The sequence below is a fragment of the Protopterus annectens genome, chromosome 1.part1 (genome assembly GCF_019279795.1).
Source record: "Protopterus annectens isolate FY-2018-M chromosome 1.part1, PAN1.0, whole genome shotgun sequence".
Lineage (NCBI taxonomy): Eukaryota > Metazoa > Chordata > Ceratodontiformes > Protopteridae > Protopterus > Protopterus annectens.
Window position 1 is genome coordinate 1,704,028,839 of NC_056726.1, and position 14,703 is coordinate 1,704,043,541.

The 14,703-nt window shown below is 41.0% G+C and overlaps 1 protein-coding gene across 1 annotated transcript in view; it reads right to left on the bottom strand.

Annotated features, from left to right (window-relative positions):
• Positions 1-14,703, bottom strand: part of LOC122811880 (uromodulin-like) — a 728,404-nt gene that overhangs the window by 525,955 nt on the left and 187,746 nt on the right. The gene's annotated exons all lie outside the window — the stretch shown is intronic.

Genomic DNA, 14,703 nt, shown 5'->3' on the forward strand with positions numbered 1-14,703 from the left:
ATCTCTTATTTTCACAATGATCTGTCAGCTTGTTTTAATCTTGAAATATTAAGATGAAACGAATGCTGAGACTCAGCAACACACACACACACACACACACACACACACATACGCATGTGCGTGCACACACACACACGCGCGCGCACGCACACACACTGAAACTCATATAACTACACAGCATAAGTAGTAGAACATACTGATAAGTCTCTTTAAAGGCTGAGAACATGTTACAGTGGAAGATGTGTGCTACAGTGAACTTCCGAACCTTGCCATCAAAAGTCAAAAATAATATGCATGATTCCTATTTTAAGCAGGCATGAAGTGAGGTCTCAAGCTAAGCCTAATCCTTCCTTAAGCATGTCAAACAACAGAAAAAGTTGTATTTTTCATTTATAGGCTGATTTAGTCTCCTCTTTTCAGGGGAGACCAGAAGTGGTATCTATACTATGACCAGGGAATCAGGGAACTTTCTCTACTCTTAACAATAGGTACAGAATCATTTATATCTGCTTGCGCTACTACCAGCTCAAGTAGATGGGGCTTCAGTTTAGCATCTCATCCAAAGGACAATGCACTTAGGAGTATAGCACCCTTCATATGCTGCTGTACAGTATCAACAATCAATTGACCTGCTGGGGGAATAGAACTCAGATCCTTCTGCACCAAAGTTAAGGGAACAGAACTCAGATCCTTCTGCACCAAAGTTAAGTGTACTACCAGCTACACTACTGACACTGTCAAGATGTAAACTTCTGAACATCTTTCTTGATAAACTAAGATGACAGCAATATGGGGCTCTTCTTTAACATTCACTCTCACTCACAATAGGATCTATCTGTACATCTTTTCATGTTTCTTTAATTTTGGTTATATTACCAGCTTCTGCATGCTAAGTGAGTTGAATAAAGAATTTTGTCATAGAACAACCCAAAATAAAACTGGTCATTCCTACTGTGAACAATAATAGACATAGCGGGGAAGCCAGTGAATTTAAGAGAGGTCCAAATGGAGAGATGAAAAGGTATCCAAATGCAGAGATGATAAATCAGCAAGCAAAGGAGAGTAGTATCGCTGGAACTGAATTCATCATCAAGTCTTGGTGAGTACCTTATTGAGGTGGATCTTTGTTTTTCACAAAATCTCACCCCGATGACAGTGATATATAGACTGCAATGATATATAGACTGGAATTATATAGACTGGAATTATATAGCAAATATCATGGGCAAATATCATGGGCAGAATTAGGTTAAAATATAAAAAAAATAGCTGGGTGCACAAGACCCAGGATTAAAAAGTTCCTATCCTGTTGGACGCACTGATGCCAGGACTGGAAAAATGACAGTGTAGAATCCTCAAAACATAGAAACATTCCTAAATGGGGCTAAGCCAGGCTCAGGGGAAGATGACCCCTCCTTTTGTAGAAGGAAGTTTTAGTTCACAAAAATCACAAAAACTGATAAGCCAAAAAAGAGTAAAAAAGATGATGGAGTAGACTGTTGAGGATAAGAAAGAAATTATGTATTGTTACTATTATAAAAGAAGCCCAGAATTTCCAGGCAGAAGAAATACAAAAAGATTAAGATAGAAATTAGAGGAAAGAAGAATACTTACACAAGAAAGAAATGACAGAACCTTCAAATAAAAATGTGTGTTCATTAATACAATAGATTAATGAAAAACATTATATAGACCAAGAAACCTTGGGGCATTTGGAAAAAGAAGCAACTGAGGAAGTGCAAAAATATAAATAACAACACTTAAGGATTTTTGAAAGGTACAAAAAAGAAATATGGACTTGGGAAAGACAGACAAATCTGATCTGGTACAATATTTATGCAAAAGAAAAAGTCAAAATAATTAATACAAAAAGAAAGCAGCCCCAAAAATATTCAAACAGAAATACAGGCAAAGGCATCCAAATATGTAAAATTTTACAATTCAAAAAATAAGATCACAAAGAGGAAATGTAGAACAGAAGATTAATAAAGTAGAAGTTAAAAGAATAGACGCTGAAGTTATGGAATATCTGCAAAGTGAAGGATTTAGTGTAGAAAGTCTAACACAGTTTATATCACAGCATGATGAAACATCACATTCTCCAAGTAAGGAGAAACAGAAGGAGCAAGAGATGTCTGAAGAAGAAATATGGATGTGGAAAAGAAAAATATATTTAATATGGGGCAATATTCATGCAAAAGAGAAAGCAAAACTAATCAACACAAAAGAGCACCAGCAAAGATATTGGAAGAGAAATACAGGCAAAATCATCAAGATATGGAACATTTTACAATACAAAACATAAAAAAAGGAATAGTAGAAAAGAGGATTAATAATGGAAACATTAAAGAAACAGAAACTGAGGTTATGGATTACCTGCGAAATGAAGGATTTAGTGCAGAAAATCTTACTCTGATAACATCACAGCAGGATTAGAGTAATGGATCTCCAAATTAAGGAGAAACCAGTGGGAAACATCTGAGCAGTTGCCATAGAAGATACTTTGGAGCTTTCCATAGGAAACCAGTACAAAAGAACAATTAGAGTTTTACAGCAAGGGAAGGAACAGGAAACTATAAGAACTCTGACATAGTCAATATTGTGGCGTGATAGGCCAGTGAGTTCCCATATGAAAGAACTATGCATGACACAAGATGAAACTGAAGAGAATGTGGCACAAGGGATTCACTTTATATCTTCGAAATACTGAAATATCGAAATTCAGTATTTCAAAGCTATAAAGTCGAATTTTTGGAACAGCGAAAACTCAGAAGCATGAAATTCAAAATCTCACACAATGGAGATTTTGACTTTTGCACTACTACTGCACACACATACACACACACACACCATCCTCCCCACACACAAACACAAGCTCTCTACTACTACTACACCCCCCACACACCCCTACTTAAATAGTCTAAAGCCAAGGTCACACTACACACAAACAAACACATAACACCACCTACATTCTGCTCGCACACACACATTGCAGCAACAAAACACACTAACACACACCACAGCCCCTACCCAAAACCCTTAACACACACAAGCACTTACCTGAATCCATAACCACAGCGGAACCTCAGAAGCACAAAATTCAAAACCTCCAGTATTCGAGGTTTTGAATTTCGCGCTTCTGAGCTTTTGCTCTTTTCAGTATTCTACTTTATGGGCTCGAAATAGTGAATTGTGATATTTCAGTAATTCGAGCTTCTAAAAGTGTATCTGGCACAGGATGATGTGCTAGAACTTTCTGTAGAATGCTCACAGGAAATGAAGAACAATGAATGTGCCCTCAGTTTAGAATAAAGTAATCTAAGAGAAAAGTTGCTTGATTTAATAGAGATGAACAGACATATTAAGATCAGTGAAAGAAATAGACTACAGAAAGTCAATAAAACCCCCAAAAAAGTTAGAAGCTTTATAAAACAAATGAACACAATAATTAGGATTGTTCATAGAAATCCATATGCTATAACAAGTAAATAGGATATATTATGGTGCAGCTAAATTAATAACAGATAAAATCTTACTACAATAACACAGGGCGGTAAGGGAAAAGAAGGGAAAAAAATCAAATGTCATCAGGGAAGTATCGGACAGAGAAAACTATAAAGCAATTAAGATAAGAAGTGCCACTGTTAGAAGAGTATAAATGTGGGAACAGATCACGAAAAATACCCCGAAAGATAAATGTTATAAAAGCAATGCACAATAACAAAACAGATCAGGATCTATTGTGTACTTCGCAAATAATAAACTAAAAATATCAGCATAGGTAGAAAATCTTTTTTAAATATGCAGATATGGATTCACTTCAGAAGCTCGAAATACTGAAATATCGAATTTCAGTATCCCGAGAACCAAGAAGTCAAATCTACAAAACCGTGAAAACTTAAAACTGCGAAATTCAAAATCTCACACACCGGAGATTTTGAATTTTGCAGTACTACTGCACACACACCATTCTCCCCACAAACACACACAACCTCTCTACTGCATGAAAGCAGGGAGGCAAGCTCCGGTATTCAAGGTTATGAATTTCACGCTTCTGAACTTTTGCTGTTCTGTGGATTCGACGTCTTGGGGCTTGAGATACTGAAATTCGATATTTCAGTATTTTGATCTTCTGAAGTGAATCCGCAGATACATATAAAGTACAAAATAAGCAATTTATTGCTGACCAAAAACTTTTATAGAGAATTGGGCAACAAGGCAAAAGGAAATGAAACACCACCAAAAAAAAAAGAAGATTCTGTGGAACATAAAAAAGATGTTTAATGGACAGAAGAAGTAAAAGAAAGAATAAGAAGTTCAAATGTACAGAATATGAAATAGGATGAAGTAGTGGCCAGAGAGACTGAAGCAAAGTTAAGAAAAGCTCCTAAATGGGAAACCCCAAGCCCAGATGCAGTACCTAACTTCTGGCTAAAATATTAGCATATTTACATGAAGATTTATCCATGATTAAGGACTATTTGTATGCGCACTCTGAATAGACACTAACCTGGTTAACAACAGGAAAACAATACTCCTACTTAAGAGTGAAACTGCAAGCTATCCTAAAAACTATAGACCAATAAGTTGTCTTCTGATGACTTATAAACTATACAATAGAAATGATGTCATCAGAGTTTACAGTCATTTAGAAGAAAACTCAGTCATGGCAATAGAACAAAAGGGTCATCAAAGAAAGTCATATGGAACAAAGGATCATTTGTTATTAAAGTCATAGTAGGGAACTGTAAAAAGGAAGAATCTAAGTATGACACAGATAGACTACAAAAAAAAATTGACAGTAGTCTACATTCATAGATAAAAGAGTGCTTAAAAATGTATAAGATAAACCCTTCAGTAATTACATTACAGCGACCATGAAATAGTGGCAAATGCAGTTAAGACATGATAAAGGGCAAATTATTATTCCAGGGATAAAAAAAATCAAAGGGGAATAGGGTGACTCATTGTCACTGCTACTCTGTTGTCTTGCCCTTAACCCATTAAACTGTTGACTTAACAGATTAGGTCATGGCTACAATTTGGCTCCCAGAAAACAACAAAGTGTATCAAGTAAACAAGGCTGGGGGTGTGCACAAACCTCCCAGCACAATTCTGACATAGATGCAATGAAATAATGCTAATCACCTCATTTGCAGGTGAAAAACATGCAAATAAGGTGAATTAGTGATTCAGTAAACTGACAGGCATCCTTCTCAGAGCCGTGTCCTCTACAGAAATGTATTCAGTTACTAACCGAGTACATTTCTGCAAAAATCAAAATGGGGGCATGATAGCTCAAAGTAAAGCATGTATTATGAGTATTATGCATGCCAGTGGCCAAAAATATGGCCATTGGCATGGAAAACGGTTTCAAAATGATAAAAATCAGTTTTTTTTTGGCCGATTTTGGTCGTTTAAGTTTAGTGCAGCAGTGAGCAAACAAAATCATGCAGAAAATAAAAAAAAAAATGTAAAAAACAATTTTATATGAAAGATGAATATTGCCATTATAGTGGGTAGCATACAGAACCAAAACAATAACAGGTAACAGTGGTTGCTAAGGACATAGGCTCTGGAATAGTACAGTAACAAGGGACTAAGGCAGTGGGGTATGCAAATGAGTTAAATTTATTGAATAGTAAAATGGGAGACTGTTTTCCGCATGCATCTAACCATGTAGGAGCTATAATGCGGTGGTGTAAGCAGGAGAAGCAGTTGACATGAAAAGGGGGCATCTCGTGCTTGGTGCAAGCACATTGGAGCTCTGCAGCTCCTATGTTTACAGCTAAGCAAGGAGGTGTGTCGGAGGCTGCTTAGCTGTGCTTAGCTATATCAAGAAATGAGGAGCATGTTCATGTCCAGGGGAGGGCCTTTTCTGCTCAGCAATGTTTACACTTGCTAAAACAGTTTGCACAGCATGCTGCAGGGCTTAAACAGAGCACATAAAAACAGGAAATAGCAGAAGGGTTTACATCTGAGCAGCGGGTTTGCAAGCCGTGGGGCTTAGAAGGGGTGGAAATGGGAAGAAAAAAATGGGAAAAAGCAGAATAAAGGCACTCAAGTACAAATAATATATCTGGCAGGTTGAATGTATCATAGTCAGCCAATCACACAGGCAGCATTTGCAGCACAACAGTATAAAGTATGCAAACACCTTTCAGTCTGGTTTTTCCCACAAACCCTGCACCACTGGTATACACAGTTGGGAATTTTAACTGACAAAATGGTAGGGGTTGCTGTCACTTTGATACATCAATATGTGCAAGAGACTGAGGGCGGAGAGGAGGATAATGCTAACAACCATCCCAGACTGAGGAGGAGGAGAAGACTATTCAGACCTAGGGTAACCTACCAGGGGCTACATGACCTGGAGATACTAGAGAGCTACAGGGTGGACAGGGACTTACTTCAGCAACTCAGCAAGCTGTGCCACCTCACCTGAAACCCAGAGCCAATAGAGGGGAACCCATCCCAGTTGAAGCCAAGGTATGTGCAGCCTTAAGAATACTAGCTACAGGAATCTTCCAAAGACCTACTGGGGACATCATGGGAGTATCACAGGCATCTGCATCCAGGGTACTCCAACAGTTCCTGGATGTCATGTGAACAAATGCTGGTGAACACATATATTTCCCCAGCATCCATGAGGAGAGGACCAGCAATGTGCATGTCTTCCACCATGAGGCAGACTACCCAGAGGTACTGGGTGCCATAGACTGCACGCACATCCACATCAAGGCACCACCTGGTAAAATGGGTAGAGTCTATGTCAACTGCAAGGGCTATCACTCCATCAACTGCCAGTTTATGTGCAATGCCCATGGCATTATCATGAATCTGTGTGCTGGCAGCCCTGGTAGTTATCATGACTCCCACATCTGTAATGCCTCCATATGGCCATCTGGTGGAGGATGCTGGCTATGCACTGGAGCAGTGGATGATGACACCCATCAGAAATACGCACACACACACACACACACACACACACACACACACACACACACACACACACGCACACACACACACACACAAACACACACACACACACACACACACACACACACACACACACACACACTGAAGAATGCCATAATGAGGCACACGCACAAACCAAAAACATTATAGTGTGCATGTTTGGGATGCTTAAGCCATGGTTCTGCTGCCTTGACATATCTGGTGGAGCCCTACAGTACTCTCCAGCCACATGTGCACACATGATCATAATATGTGCCATCCTACACAATATGATCCTGTGGAAACAGCTGCAGCAGGGACATCACAGGGAAGAGTCACACAGCCCCCCACCATTGCCAAGGCCCTCACAAGCACAGGGGTATTTGGAGGAGAAACCTCCTGAGTCTGCTCCTGTAGGCAGATGGAGGCATGCCCAGTATGCCCAGACCTTGGCAAAGAGGTAAAGCATAGCACACACACTGATGCTGTAAGGCTACAGGGACTGACACCTGTCTCTGACTCGCACACACAGTAAAATGGATGCCACACACATCACACTACTTGTATCTTACCATGTACAGGATGTATACTGCATGCATCAGACAGAGCCAGCCCTCAAGCACTGTCCTCACAACTACTGCAGGCACAAGGTAAGTCAGTCTTCTTAACAATAAATGAATGGAGTAATATGTTGTTGTAGCATAGCTATGGTATCACTGCATGCATGCAAGGGAATGGGGTGGCCTACCGGGATAGCAGCAGACAACTGACAGATATGTGGGACAACAGGAAATGTCCCCCCAATACTGGCTTCCCCAGAGTATGCAGTAGTCCCCTAGGTGACAAATTTCACTGCAGTATATGTGGGGGGATAACTAACTGGGGGGGTCATAGGTCACATGGATGAATGCTAATGTGGGGATCCCACTCACTGCTCAGCCTCACCCAGCAAGATAGCCATAGAAAACCATAAAGAAATGTCAGGCAAAGGTCCACAAATTGGGACAATGATGAAATATTCCCATACAGACTTACACAGTGATATCACTTCAGGTCTTGCAGTTGTAGTAAGGCTCTGAAGGGTAAGAAGTTTGAAATCCAAATGTCTGCCATTACAATCTAACCTGTGGTCTTTAGTAATATGCCTTTAGTTTCCAAGACAGGCACAATAACTATCCTAAATGGAACCAAAATGTAAAGGGAACATCAGCACAGTCTGTGCAAATGTTGACAGTTGACAGGTGTGCTCCACCCACACACCCATGTTCCCATAGAAATGCAGTAACAGTAATGTTTGTAGGGTACTAACAGCAGAGCACACATTCCCAGGGCAGTCCCAATCAACTTGATAACTTGTGGCATGTCCACAATATCCACGGGTCAATGAGCTTTGTATATCTGTGGTCAATACTGTCAGTATGTGGCCTGTGCTTACTCCTGGCTGTCTTGTCTTAGTAACCTAGGTACAGTACTGTGGTTGATATGATCCATGTTCCAAGAACTGCAGTGCAAACTAATGTGCATGTCAAATACAGCTACAGTAGGAGTTGTACACACTGTCCAGATATCAATATCTGTTACCACAGGAAAGGTGGACAGTTCAGGGACAGGGGAGCACACATATGGACAGTACACAGCTCAGAGTAACCTACACAGTGCCTAGCATACCACTCAACTGTACAGACTTTTTGCAGAATGTCCAGAGGTTTGCATCATATTTATGGTCTCTTTATAATGAAATTGTGGTTTTCTGGCAAATCATGGGAAAATCACAAAAGACTAAAGTCCGAAAACAATGACAGATTGTAATTTCAGACTTTATACCCGTTAGGAAAATACATGCTAATGCAAAACCTGCTATTGCATCACCTTTCTAGGTTTGTAAGGCCAATAGGTAACAATGGTCCCTATTTGTAGGCCTTTGTCTCCAAATTACTTATGGCTTTGTCCAGATGTCTGGCTCTAAAAAGTCAGGAGGTATGGTGCCTAGTAGCACAGCAGGTTCCTGAAGGTCAGTGTACTGCCAGGTTATAAAAGGCTGCCAACTTACCATGTCAGCACTGACAACATGTCACTGGCCAACATCCATACCCCTGGAATGACAGGTTGTCACAAAAGAAGCACAATTATGCCTTGTATATATGTTCTGCTTGTCCTAACATTGTATTTGCCTGCCATCTATTTGCAAAACAAGAAAGCGTCATGTCAAAACATCAATGGCAGACAGTGGGGAAGTCCCTTTGGGACATAGCATCACAGTAACAATACTTTCCTACATACACAATCAGTAGTGAGGCAGTTGGCCACTCAGGTTGATAGCAACCTGATGTCTGAGCACCATGTTGCTCCCGTTGTACAGAAAGCTTCATAGATGGGACAACTCAAATGTAAGGGTATCCCATCCAGGGACAAAAAGTTCATAGGAGCCATGTATGCTAACCTTATGAGGCCAATTATTTTGCTCAATGCCCCCTTCAGCATGTACCTTACAAAGCACATGCAGCAGCTGGAGAGACCACATAGGTTCCCCACCAAGAGAATGCAGGACCACAAATACCTACCCTACACAGATAGGCCAATGGCATTGTCCAGCTACTTCATGCCATACAGACTCTGCAGAGGTGACCCCTGTCTAGCATACTAAATAATCCAGACCCTGCCTTGATGGGACTGTTGCACATCTGGAAATCAAGGCCCACACGATCAACCTGTAGGCGCAGCATCAACCTGGTCTGTGATATCAGTACAGCTTGTTGGTGCGACAGATACATGTCCCACACACTCCCCCATCTGTGAAATACACTCCCTGTCCACATCAAGGCAAGTGCCTCAATACCCCTAGTGATGTGCTTCCTGTATAAGTGCATGGGAAACAGAAAATTCAGTCCTGTGATTCCACCTGTGTCCCTGCTGGACAGGGGCTCTGGGTGCTGACATGTCTTAACATGGGCTACACTCTTGTCCGCATGGGTTATAAGGGCTTCAGGGCCAATAGTCTACTAATGTCATATCAATCACAGTGCTATGTGGACTATACCACACATATAATGGACATTTCAGCTCAGTAGAATGCACTCTGTACCCACACCCATACCTCTCAATCTCTGACAGCAAGACATCTGGGCAAGGTCATAAATAAAAGTGGGACTAAGGCCCAATGATAGGCACATGTTGTAAATATTGCTCTTACAAACAGAGAAAGTTGGTAGAATAATGAGTTTTGCATTAGCAGGAATTGTCTGAAGGTTATGAAGTTTGAAACATTAATGTCCATCATTAGTTTGTAACTTCAGTCTTCAATTATTTGCAACTAACTTGCCATAAAAACGCACGTTTATGTAGACTGGATGAAACTTCAAGACAAACATCTGGACAATGTGCAAAATACTGTACAGTTGAGAGGTATGGCCACACCAGGATATGACTTTCAGGTAAAAAAGAATACCACACAACCAGGAGATCCCCAACCAGTATATCACCAAGTTGCTGGACTGCTTATACAGCTTGATCAGTCAATAGGCTGTAGCCACACCTCTCAACTGGCCAAATTTTGCAAGAATGTGTATAGTTTGACTCATAATATTGGTCTGTGCATCATACATTTTGTATTTTTCTGGTAAAGTACTGCCATAATCTGAGGATGTCTGTCACTAGGTAATGACACAATACATTTCAGTGTCAGGCATCAGATATATCAGAAAATGTCTTCCAAAACAAACTCTGTAACTCTAGCAACTTCCTATTTACTTTTGAGAGGTATGGCTGTAGCACACAAAACTCCAGACTGGAATACAACTATCACTGAAATGGAGTCCCACAATTACAACAGAAGGTTATACTGGGCATGCTCCTACACTCAGAGAATTACAGCCCATGTCAGAACCCACATCTGACTATATAACTGTATTGTGCATATATGTCTTTGTCTCTACACACACCCATCAGACTGGATTACCCTCAGCTAGCTGTAGGTGGCCCCATATGTGATATACCTGCGTCTGTTGTATGTGATGCACAGACATATATATGGGCAAGATATAACAATATGTCAAGCATACACACACACATAGACATGGAGAAGAGAGAGACAGACAGTGATAGAGAGAAAGAGAGAGACACAGGGAGACACACATAGAGTGAGTCATACACAAGGATACCCTGAATGACATAGAGTGATGTCCTGATGAGGACAGTGGCATACTGGTCATAGCCAGTCACGTGTGTCAGCATGAAGGTGAGCTCTGCTGTGTAATAGTACTGGGGATTGTAATATCACATCACTTGCCTTTTGTGTGTGTGTGTGTGTGTGTGTGTGTGTGTGTGTGTGTGTGTGTGTGTGTGTGTGTGTGTGTGTGTGTCTGTAGGTTTAAGTATTAACAGGCTTTTCCCACTCAGTACACTTTCCATTGCCTTTACAAGATCTGCTGATGTTCTTCACCTTAGAAGTACCTTTAGACACATGTTACCCCTAAAAGCTCCAAAGCGCATGCAAAAACTGCATAGCACTATAGTATAAATAACTAGATAGGTAAGGGTTCTTATCTCAGTCCTGGCAAGTGTAAGCATGTTGGTGAAATAGTTTTAGGCCATTCCCACCCAGTACACCTCCCAGTGCCCTACTTTAGCAATCCTGCTGATATCATTCCCCTTAGAAGTACCTTTGGACATTACCAGCTCTATAAGCTCCATGACGCATGCAATAACTATGTAACAGTATAATACAGATAACTGGATAGGTAGGGGTTATATTCTTAATTCTGGCAAGTGTGTACCTGTCAAAGTGTTTGTAAGAGTGTATGTTTGTAGGATAAAGTGTTTTGAGGACTTTTCTACACCTGATACCTCCCAGTACCCTACTTTTGCAGTCCTGCTGATGCCATTCCACTTAGAAGTACCTTTGGACAACTCTCAGTCCTATAAGCTCCATGGCGCAATGAATAACTATGTAACAGTATAGTGCAGATACCTAGACAAGCAGGGGTTCTATTTTCAGTTCTGGTAAATTTGTGTGGATCTGCAAAAGTGTTTGTAAGTGTGTATGTTTGTAGGATAAAGTATTTTGAGGACTTTCACACCCACAACAGCTCTCAGTGCCCTACTTTAGCAGTCCTGCTGATGTCATTCCCGTTAGCAGTACCTTTGGACAGCCCTCAGCCGTAAAATTTCTGTGGCACATTCAATAACTATGTAACAGCATAGTACAAATAAGAGAATAGGCAGGGGTTGTATTTTCAGTTCTGGCAAATGTGTGTGTGTATTTGTGTGTGTGTGTGTGTGTGTGTGTGTGTGTGTGTGTGTGTGTGTGTGTGCGTGTGTGTGCGTGTGTGTGTGTGTGTGCGCGCACGTGTGCATGCAAAAGTGTTTGTAAGTGTGTATGTTTATAGAGTAATATATTTTGATGCCATTCCATCCCAGTACATTTCCCATGGCCATACTTTACAAGGGCTTTGATGTAATTCACCTTAGACGTACCTTGGGACACTGTTAAACCCTATTAGCTCTGTCACACATGTAATAACTGCATAAAATTGTAGTACAAGTAAGTAGATAGGTCGGGGTTCTAAAATCAATGCTGGCAACTGTGATACTGTGTGTGTGTGTGTGTGTGTGTGTGTGTGTGTGTGTGTGTGTGTGTGTGTGTGTGTGTGTGTGTGTGTGCATGTGTGAGAATCATATCCTCCCTGTGTGTGTTTGGGTGAGAATCATATCCTCTGGGGGAGTGGTTTATACCATTTTGATGCATATATCACCAAGTACACTTCCCATTGCCCTATTTTGTAAGGCCTGCTGATGTAATTCACCTTAAAAGTACCTGTATACATTTAACAGCCCTGTAAGTTCTGTGGCATGTGCAATAACTGTGTAATACTATAGTGCAAATAATTAGGTAGGTAGGGGTTTTAATCTCAATACTGACAACTATAGTAGTGTGTGTGTGAAGCATATTCCCTTGCACTATTGTGCATATAGGTCAGACCATTTTAAGGCCTGTTGAGCCCCTACCCATGGCATTACTTTAAAGAGCCTATTAATGGCATCTGCCTCACATTCACCATGTTACACTATATAGCCCATGCCAGTCATCTGTATGGATTTACATAGAATATCCATATGTTTGCAACCTATACTTAGTCTGTGTCCCCTAACAATGAGCACTCTTGTGATATCATTGCCAAATATTTCTCAGTTACCCTAATGACACACATGCCAGCATCAGACATTGTACCTGACTGACATCATGCTGATAGAAAGTCTCTCACTCTATCACTTGTCCAGGTTTGTAGGAGCAGTACATAAGACCAGTCAATATTTCTGGTGCATTATCCTACCACCCAAGAAGGCATTTGCAAGATTACTTGTTGTAAGAGGTTGTGTGTCATGTCCTAGGCATATAAGCTTTGTGGCGCATGTCATGTGTACATAGCACTATAGTACATACAAGTGGATATGTAGGGTTACTAACATGTCTATTAGCAATTGTGTTTGTGTATCTGTATGCAAATCCCCTGTGGCTGTCTTTACTGTGTGTATGTGATGGCTATACCATTTTGTCTGACTCTTCTACCCTGTGAACTCCCCCATTGCCAACCTAGTTTCAGCCCATACAGATGTCATCCACCTTACAAGCACAGTTAGACAGTTTCTAACACAACGCCACTGTGGTGCATGCAATGGTCATATCACTGTGTATTGTACATAAATACATGGGTAGGTAATCTACTCTGAGAAGTGTCAACTCTATGTGCATGTGTGCTTCAATGCATGTCCTCATGCAGTAGTGTGTGTGTGTGTGTGTGTGTGTGTGTGTGTGTGTGTGTGTGTGCATGTGTGTGTGCGTGCGTATGTGCGTGTGTGCATGTGTGTGTGTGTGTGTGTGTGTGTGTGTGTGTGTGTGTGTGTGTATGTCAGATGGCTCTACCATGTTAAGGGACTCTGAACCCACCACTGGCAATTCTCAGCAAGAGCCTGCCTGGGTGTCCTGCAGAGTTCTACAGCAGCAGAGAGTGAAAAGGAGACTTTGAGTGGATTAAGTACATCTGTTTTACTTTGTATTGCTTGATATTCAAGGTTCAAGGCCCCAGAGGGCACCCCTGCATTACCAGGCTATAATTCATACCACACCTATCGGCCACCTAACCTGGACAGAAACACTAAAGGCAAAAGTGTGTCCATATTCATTAAGGATAATCCATGCCTCCAGGCTAGTTGTTCAGCATAATGCATCAAAGATTATCCAAGTGCAACTAACTCTGGGCAAGACCGCAATCCAAATTGTAACTTGCCACAGATCCCCTACCATGCCCCAGGATTCCCACTCCTCATTTCTTGATACCCTGGAAAATATTAGGGTACAACCCAACACCCTAATAATGGGCAATTTCAACTACCCCACCATTAATTGGGAAAACTACTCATGTACCAACTCTTTTGCTGAATATTTTATGGAAATCATAAATTACAACACCTTGGATCAACTTATCCACACCCCCACTGGGGGCAGCAATATCCTAGACCTAGTCATTACTAACAGGGGTGACCAGTGTTCCACACCAGAGTTCAATTCCTCATTGGTCAGATCCAACCACAAGCTAATCACCCTAGACATCCACATCCCTCCCCCACCCTCATTAGGGAAACCACCATAAAAAAATTTCTCCAAAGCCAACTTCACACTTCCTAAGACAGAAGTGGCAAACTTCATGACACCCATGCAGATGGACAATAGAGGTACGACTGCTGAATCCT